Source organism: Cornus florida, unplaced genomic scaffold (genome assembly GCF_030987335.1).
Source record: "Cornus florida cultivar Cherokee Brave unplaced genomic scaffold, ASM3098733v1 CherokeeBrave_3.0.0_Hap2_Chr04, whole genome shotgun sequence".
NCBI classification, from domain to species: Eukaryota; Viridiplantae; Streptophyta; class Magnoliopsida; order Cornales; family Cornaceae; genus Cornus; species Cornus florida.
In genome coordinates, this window is record NW_026775574.1 from 80972766 (window position 1) to 80984133 (window position 11368).

The 11368-nt window shown below is 35.1% G+C and overlaps 1 pseudogene; it reads left to right on the top strand.

The window, feature by feature from the left end:
* The first annotated feature begins 2751 nt into the window (after nt 1-2751).
* Nucleotides 2752-5986, top strand: LOC132305203 (cell division cycle 20.1, cofactor of APC complex-like; annotated as a pseudogene).
* Nucleotides 5987-11368: the final 5382 nt, after the last annotated feature.

An 11368-nucleotide genomic window follows, 5' to 3' on the forward strand; every position in this document is an offset into this window, starting at 1 on the left:
CCTGAGATTCACCTGTAACAAAAGACTCCTTTCTCAAATGAAGTAAAGCAAACTCATCAAAAGTAACATCTCTGCTAATAATAAACTTAGGTGACTTAGGTCAAGAACCACAACCTGTATCCCTTCACCCCAGATGCATAGCCAATAAAAATACATTTATTGGCTCTAGGCTCAAGTTTTCCTTCATTAACATGAGCATAAGCAGGACATCCAAAAACTCTTAAATTAGAATAATCAGCAAGAGTACCAGACCATACCTCTTCAGGTGTTTTGCACTCAATAATAGTCGATGGTGACCTGTTCACCAAATAGCAAGCTGTGTTGACTGCTTCAGCCCAAAATCCTTTAGACAAGCCAGCATTGAAAAACATACAACGAGCTTTTTCCAAGAGAGTTCTATTCATGCGTTCTGCTACACCATTCTGTTGTGGAGTCTTTCAAACTGTATGGTGTCTGACAATGCCTTCATTACTGCAGAACTCGTCAAACTCTCCTGAGCAAAATTCTAAACCTTTATCTGTTCTGAGACGCTTGATCTTCTTTCCAGTCTGCTTTTCAATCATGGGCTTCCACTGCTTAAACTTAAGGAACACTTCATCTTTTTGTTTCAAGATATAGATCCAGACTTTCCTGGAGAAGTCATCAATGAAAGTCAACATATATCAAGAACCACCAAGAGAGGGAACTCTGGACGGACCCCAAAGATCTGAATGAATGTAATCAACGGTGCTCGTGGTCCGGTGAACAGCTGTACTGAACTTGAGTCTTTTTTGCTTGCCAAAGACACAATGCTCGCAAAAGTTCAGCTTTCCGGTCTTCTGTCCACCTAGCAAACCTCGTTTGCTTAATTCTGTCAAACCACTCTCACTCATATGCCCTAAACGCATATGCCATAGATGGGTAGTTTCTGAATCTTGATCAACTGAAGAAGATACTGAAGCAGCGCCTGTCACAGTACTGCCTTGCAAAAAATAGAGGCCTTTTCTCTGTTTTCCCTTAAGTATAGTAAAAGCACCTTTAGAAACTCTCAAAACTCCACCTTCAGCTGAAAACTTGTAAGCATTAGAGTCAAAAGTACTAAGAGAAATTAAATTCTTTTTCAAATCTAGAACATGCCGAACATCAGTTAAAGTTCTAACAATACCATCATGCATCTTAATTTGGATTGTGCCTATTCCAACAGTCTTACAGGGATTGTCATTCCCTATTAAGACAGTACCACCATCAACAGAACGGTAAGTAGAAAACCAGTCCCTATTGGGACACATATGATAGGAACAACCAGAATCAAGAACCCATTCACTATTGGAGTGACAATCACTAACAGAAATTGAAAGAACATTTTCGACATCCGAGGAACTTTCCTCAGCAACCCCAGCAATATCAGAAGAATTACTAGTGGATTTATACTTAGACTCCTTTTTATCCTTTTTATCTTTCTTCTTATTTTTCAATTTTGGACAATTCCACTTAATGTGCCCTTTTTAATGACAATAATAACATTCAGTATCTTTATGAGACCTAGATTTAGATCTCGATTTGCCCCTACTACCATAGCTAGCCCTTTTTCTCACTTCTTTCCCTCACAACCAAACCCTCGGCCTGTTCATCTCCATTATTTCTAGACACCTTTTTCTCAACTCTTGAGAGTTCAGTGATGATTTAACATCCTCCATACTAATGGTGTCTTTTCCATAGAGCAATGTGGTAACAAAATGCTCAAGGAATGAGGCAAAGAACACAACAAAATAAAGGCTTGATTTTCTTCATCAATTTTAATATCAGTATTTTTCAAATCCATAATAATAGAATTGAAATTATCAACATGTTCCTTAAGAGGCATACCTTCCTTCATACGAAGGGTGTAGAGTCTCTATTTCAGGTAAAGTCTGTTGGTGAGAGACTTCGTCATATATAGACTCTCCAATTTCAGCCACAACTTTGCCGCCATGTCTTCATCAATAATTTCACGCAGCACCTCATCGATAAGATTCAGGAGAATCACATTGCGCACCTTTTCATTAACCTCATCCTTATCTTCATTGGACATAATTTTTGGCAACTTGTCTTTCCTGAACAACACCTTCTTTAGACCTTATTAAGTCAGCAGGGCCTGCATCTTGATGCGCCAAAGACTGAAACTAATCTTGCCATCAAATTTCTCAATTTCATATCTGGTCGACATCTCAAAAAACTCCCCCAAAAAATTCCTCGGTGAATAGTACCGTATTTGTGAACAGTAACCAAAAAAATATCTGTGAACAGTACCGTATGTGATAACAGTATCTGTACACAATACACGAACCGAGCTCTAATGCCAGTTTGTTATAAAAATAATGATCGAGTAGGAAGTTACGAAAACAAAAGAAAAATAAATAACAAGAAAAATAAAATAGCGCACACATAAACGAGACAAGGATTTACGTGGTTCGGCTATGCCTACATCCATGGGGAGAAGATTATTCAATATTTTACTATAGAAATATAAAGATACAAAGCTAAGTGGCTCACATCCAAAACCCAATTACACCCAAAGCTTTTTCATTCTTTACTTTGCATTTACAAGCAAATTCACACTCAAATTTTGGATGCCAAAACCATGAGAAAGCCATGCTATTTATAGGCAAAAAAGTCACATTGTTTGAGAGCTTGGAGACCACGAAAGGGCTTGGACTTGGTGACCAAGCAATGGGCTGCCTTTTTTATCACAATACTTGAAGGCCAAATTTGATGATGCAAGGAATGAAGTAAATGGGTGATGCAAGAGCTGATGTCATGGGTGAGTGAGTTGGTAGAAATTAAGCCATAAAATCAACAATTTGTTACTCTATGACTTCTTATATAGCTTCCTTTCTATATATACCAGTCTCGAACCTTCACCAGTGGGTTTATAATTCAAACCATAAGCCTACAGGCTATAAGGTGAACCGGTAAGCATTTTCGTTAGGTTTCTAAGTGAGGAAAAGAGATAATAATGTCATATATATCATATGTCCTATTGTCTTGGATTACAAAGAACTTTTACTCAGAAAGGAACCAAAATAGTTGTAGAAGACAGTTTCAGGTTTTATTTTTGTGTTCCACATAAAAAAAATATATTAGATTTCAAAATATACTCACTTTTTTCTTCCTTTCTTTAATCTCTTTGCCTGCCTTCTTTTGTCATCCCAATGGCTTCTCTTTTTGCTCCTAGGTTTTAAACTCTATGGCTGATTTTTTCCTGTCATTTTGCCTTTATAGATATATATATATATATATATATATAAATTCACACTAATCTTGTTCTTTCGGGATGGCAGCTGGATAGGTTTATTCCCAACTAATCTGCAATGGATTTTGATTTTGCACATTACATGCTCAAACGTGGGATGGTAAGAAAGGAAAGCCCAACACCATGCTCTCCATCCAAAGAAGCTTACAGGAAGCAGCTTGCAGAGATCTTCAACATGAACAGAACGAGGATCCTTGCTTTTAAGAACAAACCACCTCCTCGAGTAGATAGTTATCAAGATGCATTCTCATCTGTTCACCAATCCAAACCCACCAAGTCTGGGAGATATATTCCCCAAGTGGGTTTTCTTTCTTTCAATTTTCTTCTTGTTGTTGCTAAGCTCTCATTCTGATTTGTGTTTTGGATTGATTGCTTTCTTGTTGACATGTGTTTGTTTGGTAATTTAACAGTCTTCAGAAAGGACTCTTGATGCTCCTGAGCTCCTAGATGACTTTTATTTGAATTTACTGGATTGGAGTAGCAGTAACATTGTCGCTATCGCTCTTTGGAATTGAGTATATTTGTAGAATGCTGCTAATGGGTCTACTTCTGAACTTGTTGTGATTGATGAGGAAATTGGGCCCGTGACAAGTGTCAGATGGGCGCCGGATGGAGTACATCTTGCTGTTGGTTTAAATAATTCCCACATCCAGCTGTGGGACTTTCATCTTGTCGGATGGTAAGAGTTTTCTTTTAATTATGTTTTCTGTTTTCTATTTTATTGATCATTTATGCTTTTGTTTCTTTGAACAGATTATTGTAAGTAATTAGATGATGCATGGTGAAAAGTTGGCATTCTTTTTTAATGTTGTTCTGCTAAAAAAAGATGACAAGCATTTTTTACTAGTTGTAAGAACCTGGTCAATAAAGAAAAATTATATTACAAAAAATGAGATGATATACAGTAAGATTCAAAACACATTCTCGCTGAAAGAAAATTTAAATCAGAGAGAAAAAAGCCTAAAAATAAAGAATAGAGGCACTCACACCCCGAGTGGTTAGTGGAACAGAACTTTCAACCTCTTACTTTCCGGGAACTCTGGTCTTTGATATATCATGAACTCGTGTTTTCCATGATATGTAAGTGCTAAAGAAGAAATTGGGCTTCTGTCAGTTTCAGTTTCTCTAACTGCATTTTGTGTGGAAAAAGAAAAACTTAAAAGAAAAATGTATCTTGTTCTATTTGTTTGGATGTAAAATATTTTTTAAAAAATATTTTTTTTATTTTTTGGTGTTTGGTTGTCGTAAAATAATTACAAAGAAAAAAAAATATTAAAATCTAATAAAAATAATTTATTCATCAATTTTCGACAAATTATTTTACATGCCCCACCCGATGAACTCGACCTCAACTTTGACGTAAATTTTATCAAATACAAAGAAAGTAAAAATAAAAGAATATTTTACCCAAAAAAGAAAAACGTTTTCCAAAAAGAATATTTTACGTTTATTTCGGAGACTAAATGCACACAAGATACATTTTTATATCCCATTTAAGCTCTGATAAAGTTGGTAATATCTTTTACCTTTCATTTAGTTTGGAAGAGAACAAAGCCAGTAAAGTGGTGAACTGCAAGGTTGAATGAGGCATGTATCATTGAAGATTTTATTATAGTGATATACTGCATAAAGTGGACATTTTTGAAGGATTATGGCTTGTATAGTTGGCCTATATTTTAGAAAACAATATTCATAGAACTAAGAGTTTTATATTCTTCATTTGGAGTCAAATGAAATGTATTTATTGCAAATTGTCACATTTCTCGTGATCTAGGCATTAGCTTTGATTTTTCTGGTGCCACCTCTCCATCCTGTACTCTAATTTGCTTGGTTTTTCTGAACAGCTGAGGACTTTGCAAGACGGGCATAGTTCAAGGGTTGGTTCTCTCGATTGGAACAATCAGATCCTGACAACCGGGGGAATGGACAGTTTGATCATAAACAATGATGTAAGAATACGATCCCACAATGTTTGATCATAAACAATGTTGGAATACGATCCCACAATGTTGGAACATATAGGGGACACAGTCAAGAGGTTTGTGGACTGAATTGGTCTGCATCAGGCCAGCAACTAGCTAGTGGGGGGAATGACAATCTCCTCTACGTATGGAATATCTCTATGACCTCTACAAATTATGCCAACCGGTGGATTCACTGACTAGAAGACCACAGAGCCGCTGTTAAAGCTCTTTCCTGGTCTCCTTTCCAGAGTAATCTGCTTGCCTCCGGTGGTGGTGTAGGAGATCATTGCATAAAGTTTTGGAACACCAACACTGGATTACGCCTGAACTCAGTAAATACAGGTTCACTCGTCTGTTGATTGCTTTGGAGCAGACACGAACGTGAGCTTCTGAGCTCTCATGGCTTCAATGATAACCAACTCACCCTATGGAAGTATCCTTCTATGGTCAAGATTACAGAGCTTTATGGTCATACATCAAGAGTTCTTCATATGGCTCAGGTAACGTGCGTCATCAATAAATCAATATTCTTTAGTCATGTTCTTTGTTTTATAAATAATAGTTATTTCTGTTTTTTGATTCCCCTTTCTTGATGGATGCATTTCGGAGTACTCCAGATGGGTGTACAGTTGCATCTGCAGCAGCGGATGAGACACTAAGATTTTGGGACGTGCTTGGAACTCCTAAATTGGCAGAGCATGCTCCCAAAACGAAGCCAGAGCCATTTGCTAATTTCGCCCGTATCAGATGAAGAGTTTGTACCTGGAATGGGCGATTAAAAGCATTTTTCTTGGTACATGCTCCATTGGGTTTGTGAGGAAGTTCGCTAAAAGTTAGCTTTATTTAAGGTATGATGAAGGTTATTATGTTTTTGTTTTATGCAAACTGATGACCAGTTTTTAATAAAAAAAATATGGATCATTCTTTATTCTTTGCTTTTGTTTTTGAAGTTGAGGTTCCTATTTAAAAGCAACCAGTATATTATGCCCATAGCTACAAGCCTTCATTGTTAAGTAGTAGTTGTCGTTGTCATCCTCATCCTTGCCTTTATCCTACACGGGATCAACCACATAAATTCTCTTTTTCCACTCTTTTCTATCACAAGCTATGTCTCCTACTAAACCTAATTTTTCAAAATCATTTCTTATCACTTCATTCAATGTTAGTTTTGGTTGACCTCTTTTTCTCTTGCCATCCTTGCAAATCAATCTATCTCTCCTCATGGGTGCCTTCGTTGGTAAGTAGGCCTCATTTTTTTCTGATTTGTTCTTTTATTGGCAAAAATGGTTTGATCCCTTATCTCAAACTCAATGTAAAAATTATCTTTGAAACGAGTCCATACCATTTTCTGTTGAAGAGTATATTTAGTAATCTATCATTACAAATCTTTTTGAGAAAATTATTTTCAGCCAAAGAGGCATTTGGTCTTTTTAAGTCTTTCTAGCAGTTGAAATTCTTTCCCTCTTAGGGCATTGCATTTCTCTATTCCTATCCCTCGTCAGTTATCTCTAACGACCATTTTGTAATGTTATTTTTGGCTGTGCATTCATATATATATATATATTTATATATCTCGGCTACAATTTGAAACATATCTTTTTGCAGAAATCTCAAAGAGCTTAATGCCTTGATTTATAAAAGATCTAGAACTGAAAATTCCACCTCAAATTATGGGAAAAGATCGAATTGAACAGAGAGATTCAGGATCAAGCACTCAAACAGCAAGAGAGTCTCACTTCGTCCGGTCTATTACAAAGTCTGTTGAAGCAAGTGATTGTGCCGAAAGTTTAGAAGCGTTTCATCTTGATTATACTCTCATCAGAAGCCCTCTCTGCAGGCTGTGTGAAGAAGTCCTTCAAAATTGTGGGTTCTTTCATTTTTCTTTCCTTTTCTATTTTAATAATTTTCTTTTTTGTCTTTTTAAATTTTATAGTTGTTATATATATATGTATATGTACATGTATTCCGTATTTTTTTTTTTTTTTTTTTTTTTTTTTTTTTTTTTTTTTTGACAATGTGTCCGTCACTGCTTATGTGAAATAGTTCAATTTTGTTTACATGCAATTCTAATATATATATATGGGCAGTGATAGGGAACGAAAGGTACTCCCAAAAAACCATCAAATCTTTCGTGGCAAAGTCACTTCAGATTCTTATCCTATATCTAAAATAAAATAAATAAATAAATAAAAGGGGGAAGGAGATCTCACAGCGGCGGTGACGGGCGGTTCAGGCGGTTCAGGGCTCGGCCGTGGCTAATCTGGGTTGAACGGCCGGCTGATGTCCAGTGGCGTCGTCGTCGCCGTCAAGAAACTCAATCTGCGACGACAACTTCTCAATCTCCGACGAGACAGATGGCGACCGGCGATGGGGACGATCCGATGATGGGCAGCGGCGGTTCACGACGGTGGTTCATGGTTTGCTTGATGACTTGATGACAAATGATAAATTTGAGGAAAAGCAAAAGAAATTAGATTAAGAATACCATTTTTTATGTTGTTGTGGGATCCAGAGAATGGAAATTTCAACCGAGTTAAAAGTTTTGTCATGCTAGATTGATTGGGATCTTTATTCTATTGGGTCTCAGATGATAAAAAGTGATTGAAGTTTTTAATTGCCTTTCTTGCACATTTCTTTTCCTTGACATGGGGGATTTCTTCTCCCTATCATTCCTTGGTTCTTGCAGAAGTACAAACCATGAACTGCTGTATGTTCTACTTGCATAATATTTTATATGTTGTGCCTTTTATGTTTTTATATATAGGACTCTATCCAGAACATCATTTACTTGTTATGCATGCACCATTTGTGGATTCTTCACTGGGCTCAACCAATGATGAACATTACAAAAAATTCAATTCTTTCAGTCAAGTTGAGCTTCCACATGGAAGCTCAGAACCCATTTTCTGACGAAGCTTTACATGATTCAATTCACGAAATGGATGATTCGCAGATCGTCGGAGCTCCAGCAATTGTCGCCGGTGATGAGGATGGTCCTTCAGCTGCGAAGGCAGAGGGGGAAGCTAGAGGAAGGGTTGGGAAGAAGAGGAGGCGGACTTTGTTGCCGAAGGTTCAGGCCAGACAACCGTCGCCACATCGGTGAAACCAAACTCACTGACCTCATCACTGCCGGAGTCCATCACAGTCGCATCCCACCATCTTTTCCAGATCTCCAGTCTTCGTATCCACACCGGCAGTCGCATCTTCCTCGCTCTCCTTCGACGACCCCACCAACGCAGCCGACAACTACATCTGGAAGGTTAGCCCCGACGGAGATCCCACCATCTTCTCCAGATATCCGGTCTCCAGTCTTCTTTGTTTTTGACGGGGAAGTTCTTCAAGGTCAACGCCGGTGGCTGTTTTACTCACATGCAAGAGGTTTTATAGAATTGGACGTGGCTTGCCAGGAAAGATTCGGTCGGTCATTTTTTCGTGGGTTACACTTCGGCTCCTTATCATTTTTCTATATATATATATATATATATATATACGCGCCACTTTATAAGAAATGAAAACAATCTAATGGGATCCAAACAGTGATCATATTTGTGCAATAAAAGAAACAAATTCCCATGTATTTCTATGATTAAGGGATGTCAATTCAGTTCTCTTTAAAGTACTACTGATGATCAAAATGTCTCTGTTTCTGACATTTGATTCTCGTTACAGTGAATTTATAGCCATAGGCTTATGAAATTTGATTCTCATTTGATTCTCTGTTTATGACATTTGTTTCTCATAAAAGTGAATTTATAGCCATAGACTTATGAAATTTTACCCCACCTTCATTTGACATTTTCAGTCCTCGCTTCTAAAACAAATTTCATTTATAGCTGTAGTATTCTTTTCCTTACCATAAGATGATCACTTGACCATGGATGCGTGGATAATCCATGCTTTTTTGGTGCAACCGGTGAAGAAAAATAATACTGTTTCTTTAGTACCTATTTTTTCATTTTGAGTTATATAATATGCAAACAAAAGAATCTAAAATTATTCATTAATATTCAACTCATTTTCAAAAGACCACCGTCACTTGCAAAGTTAGTTTCAATTTATTCATCTTTTATGATTTTTTCCACATAATCATATCTTGATTTTCTGCACTTACAAAATCTAACTAGCAGCCGCTAGATGTTGGATCTCCTTTCTAAGGTTTTAATTGTTTTGTTGTATCTATCTCAACATTGTGATTTTTTTTGTTAACAATTAATGATCTCTATTCAATTCAATTGCTTTGAGGGTCAACAATGTGCTATTTCTTTTTACAAAAAGATTAAGGTTCAGTAAAATATTTTTTTTTTTCCAAGTAAAATTATTTCTCCTTGTTTGGCAAATGTTTAGGGCGAGGTTAATGTCGAACTCATCGGGTGGGGCTCTCGAAAATTGATGAGTAAATTATTTTTGTTAGATTTTAATATTTTTTTCTTCGTAAATATTGTACGACAACCAAACTTTAAAAAATAAAATATATATATTTTACATCCAATCTAATGGAGCTGAAAATTTATTTTGTTTGACATCTATAAGAGGACAAGTGAGGTCTTCCATAGGGATTATGAAAATGCTTGTGATTTTATTAAGCATGGGTACTAGGCTAATAAGTTCCTAAGAATAAGCATTCAAATTTTTTTTATTAAATATGTCCCTTACTTGTGTTGTTGATACTAAAATTATATTTTTGTTCTTCTGTGGTTTGTTTTGACGTAAAATATTTTTTTTAGAGATTATTTTCCTTTTTTAGATACTTTTTCAGTATTTGACAAAGGTCTACGTCGAGGTTGTGGTTGAGTCCATTAGGCAAGATATATAAAATAACTTACCAAAAATTAATGAATAAATTATTTTTATTAAATTATTTTTTTTTTTTTTCTTCCTAAATATTTTAAAGCAGCCAAACACCAAAAAAAAATAAAAAATATTTTACATCCAAACAAAACGAGTTTGAATGTTGAAGAATTTACTGAGATATATACATGTCTATTGTATATATCAGGTTGATTGGTAACTATCTAATTCCCTTTTTAGGAGCAGAATCACTCACGTTGGAGCTCATAAAGCATCTTGACTGCACAGAAAGTTCCAGGATCACTCCATATAGCTTTAAGTTACTCTCTATATTGGTTTAGATTAGTGACTTTGAATATTATATTGGTTATTATTTATCATTTGGAACAAGTTACATTAATGTGAATCATTAAAAGAATTTTTTGTGCTTATCATATACAGTTTTTTTGTTATTATTTTTTATGAACTTTTTGTTTGTGTGAAGCAACAATATTAATTTTCTTTTCCTTTTAAAAAAAAATGTATAAATTGTTGTTGAAGACAAGCCCTAAATCGGTTAAATTCATATTTTCAACATATTGAAAGAAATATTTAAATATACTAATTTAAGTATTTACGATGTGTACTCTATTTTTTCATATTTTCAACATATTGAAAGAAATACTAATTTAAGTATTTACAATGTATATTCTATTTTTTTTAGTGAATTAACTTTATATACATCATAATCAAGTAATGCAATAATGATGAGGATAACATGATCCAGAGGAGAGTTCCCAGATTTAATGGAGAGGACACTACAATAATGATACGGATAACTCTGATCAAGAAGAGAGTCCACCCCATGTAGAGTGCACTGATTTCATAATAACATTCTTTGTAAACTATAAAAATCTCCAGATTAGTTTCCTCTAATATCACAATTATATATATATATATATATATATATATATATATATATATATAATTTTCATAAAGGTGATGTGTTTAGATTTTGTAAAAAATCTAATTGAAACATCAAACCAACAAGTTATATATTTAATATTCATGAAACTATTGTTTTTTTCTTTCTTTCATAAAAGTATTATGTTTACCAAATGCGATCATGCAACTCATGCACATGGATTTAGAAATTTTTTTTTTTAAGCCTTTTTCAATAAAATTTAAAATCCAGTCTTTAAAATAAAAGAAAAAAAAAAAAATTTGGAGCAACCAGTGAAGAAAAATAATGTTGTTTCTTTAGTACCCATTTTTTCACTTTGAGTTATATAATATGCAAACAAAAGAATCTAAAATTAGAATTTTTTGCAGACTAGTGGGCCATAGTTCTTGTCACTTGCGAGTT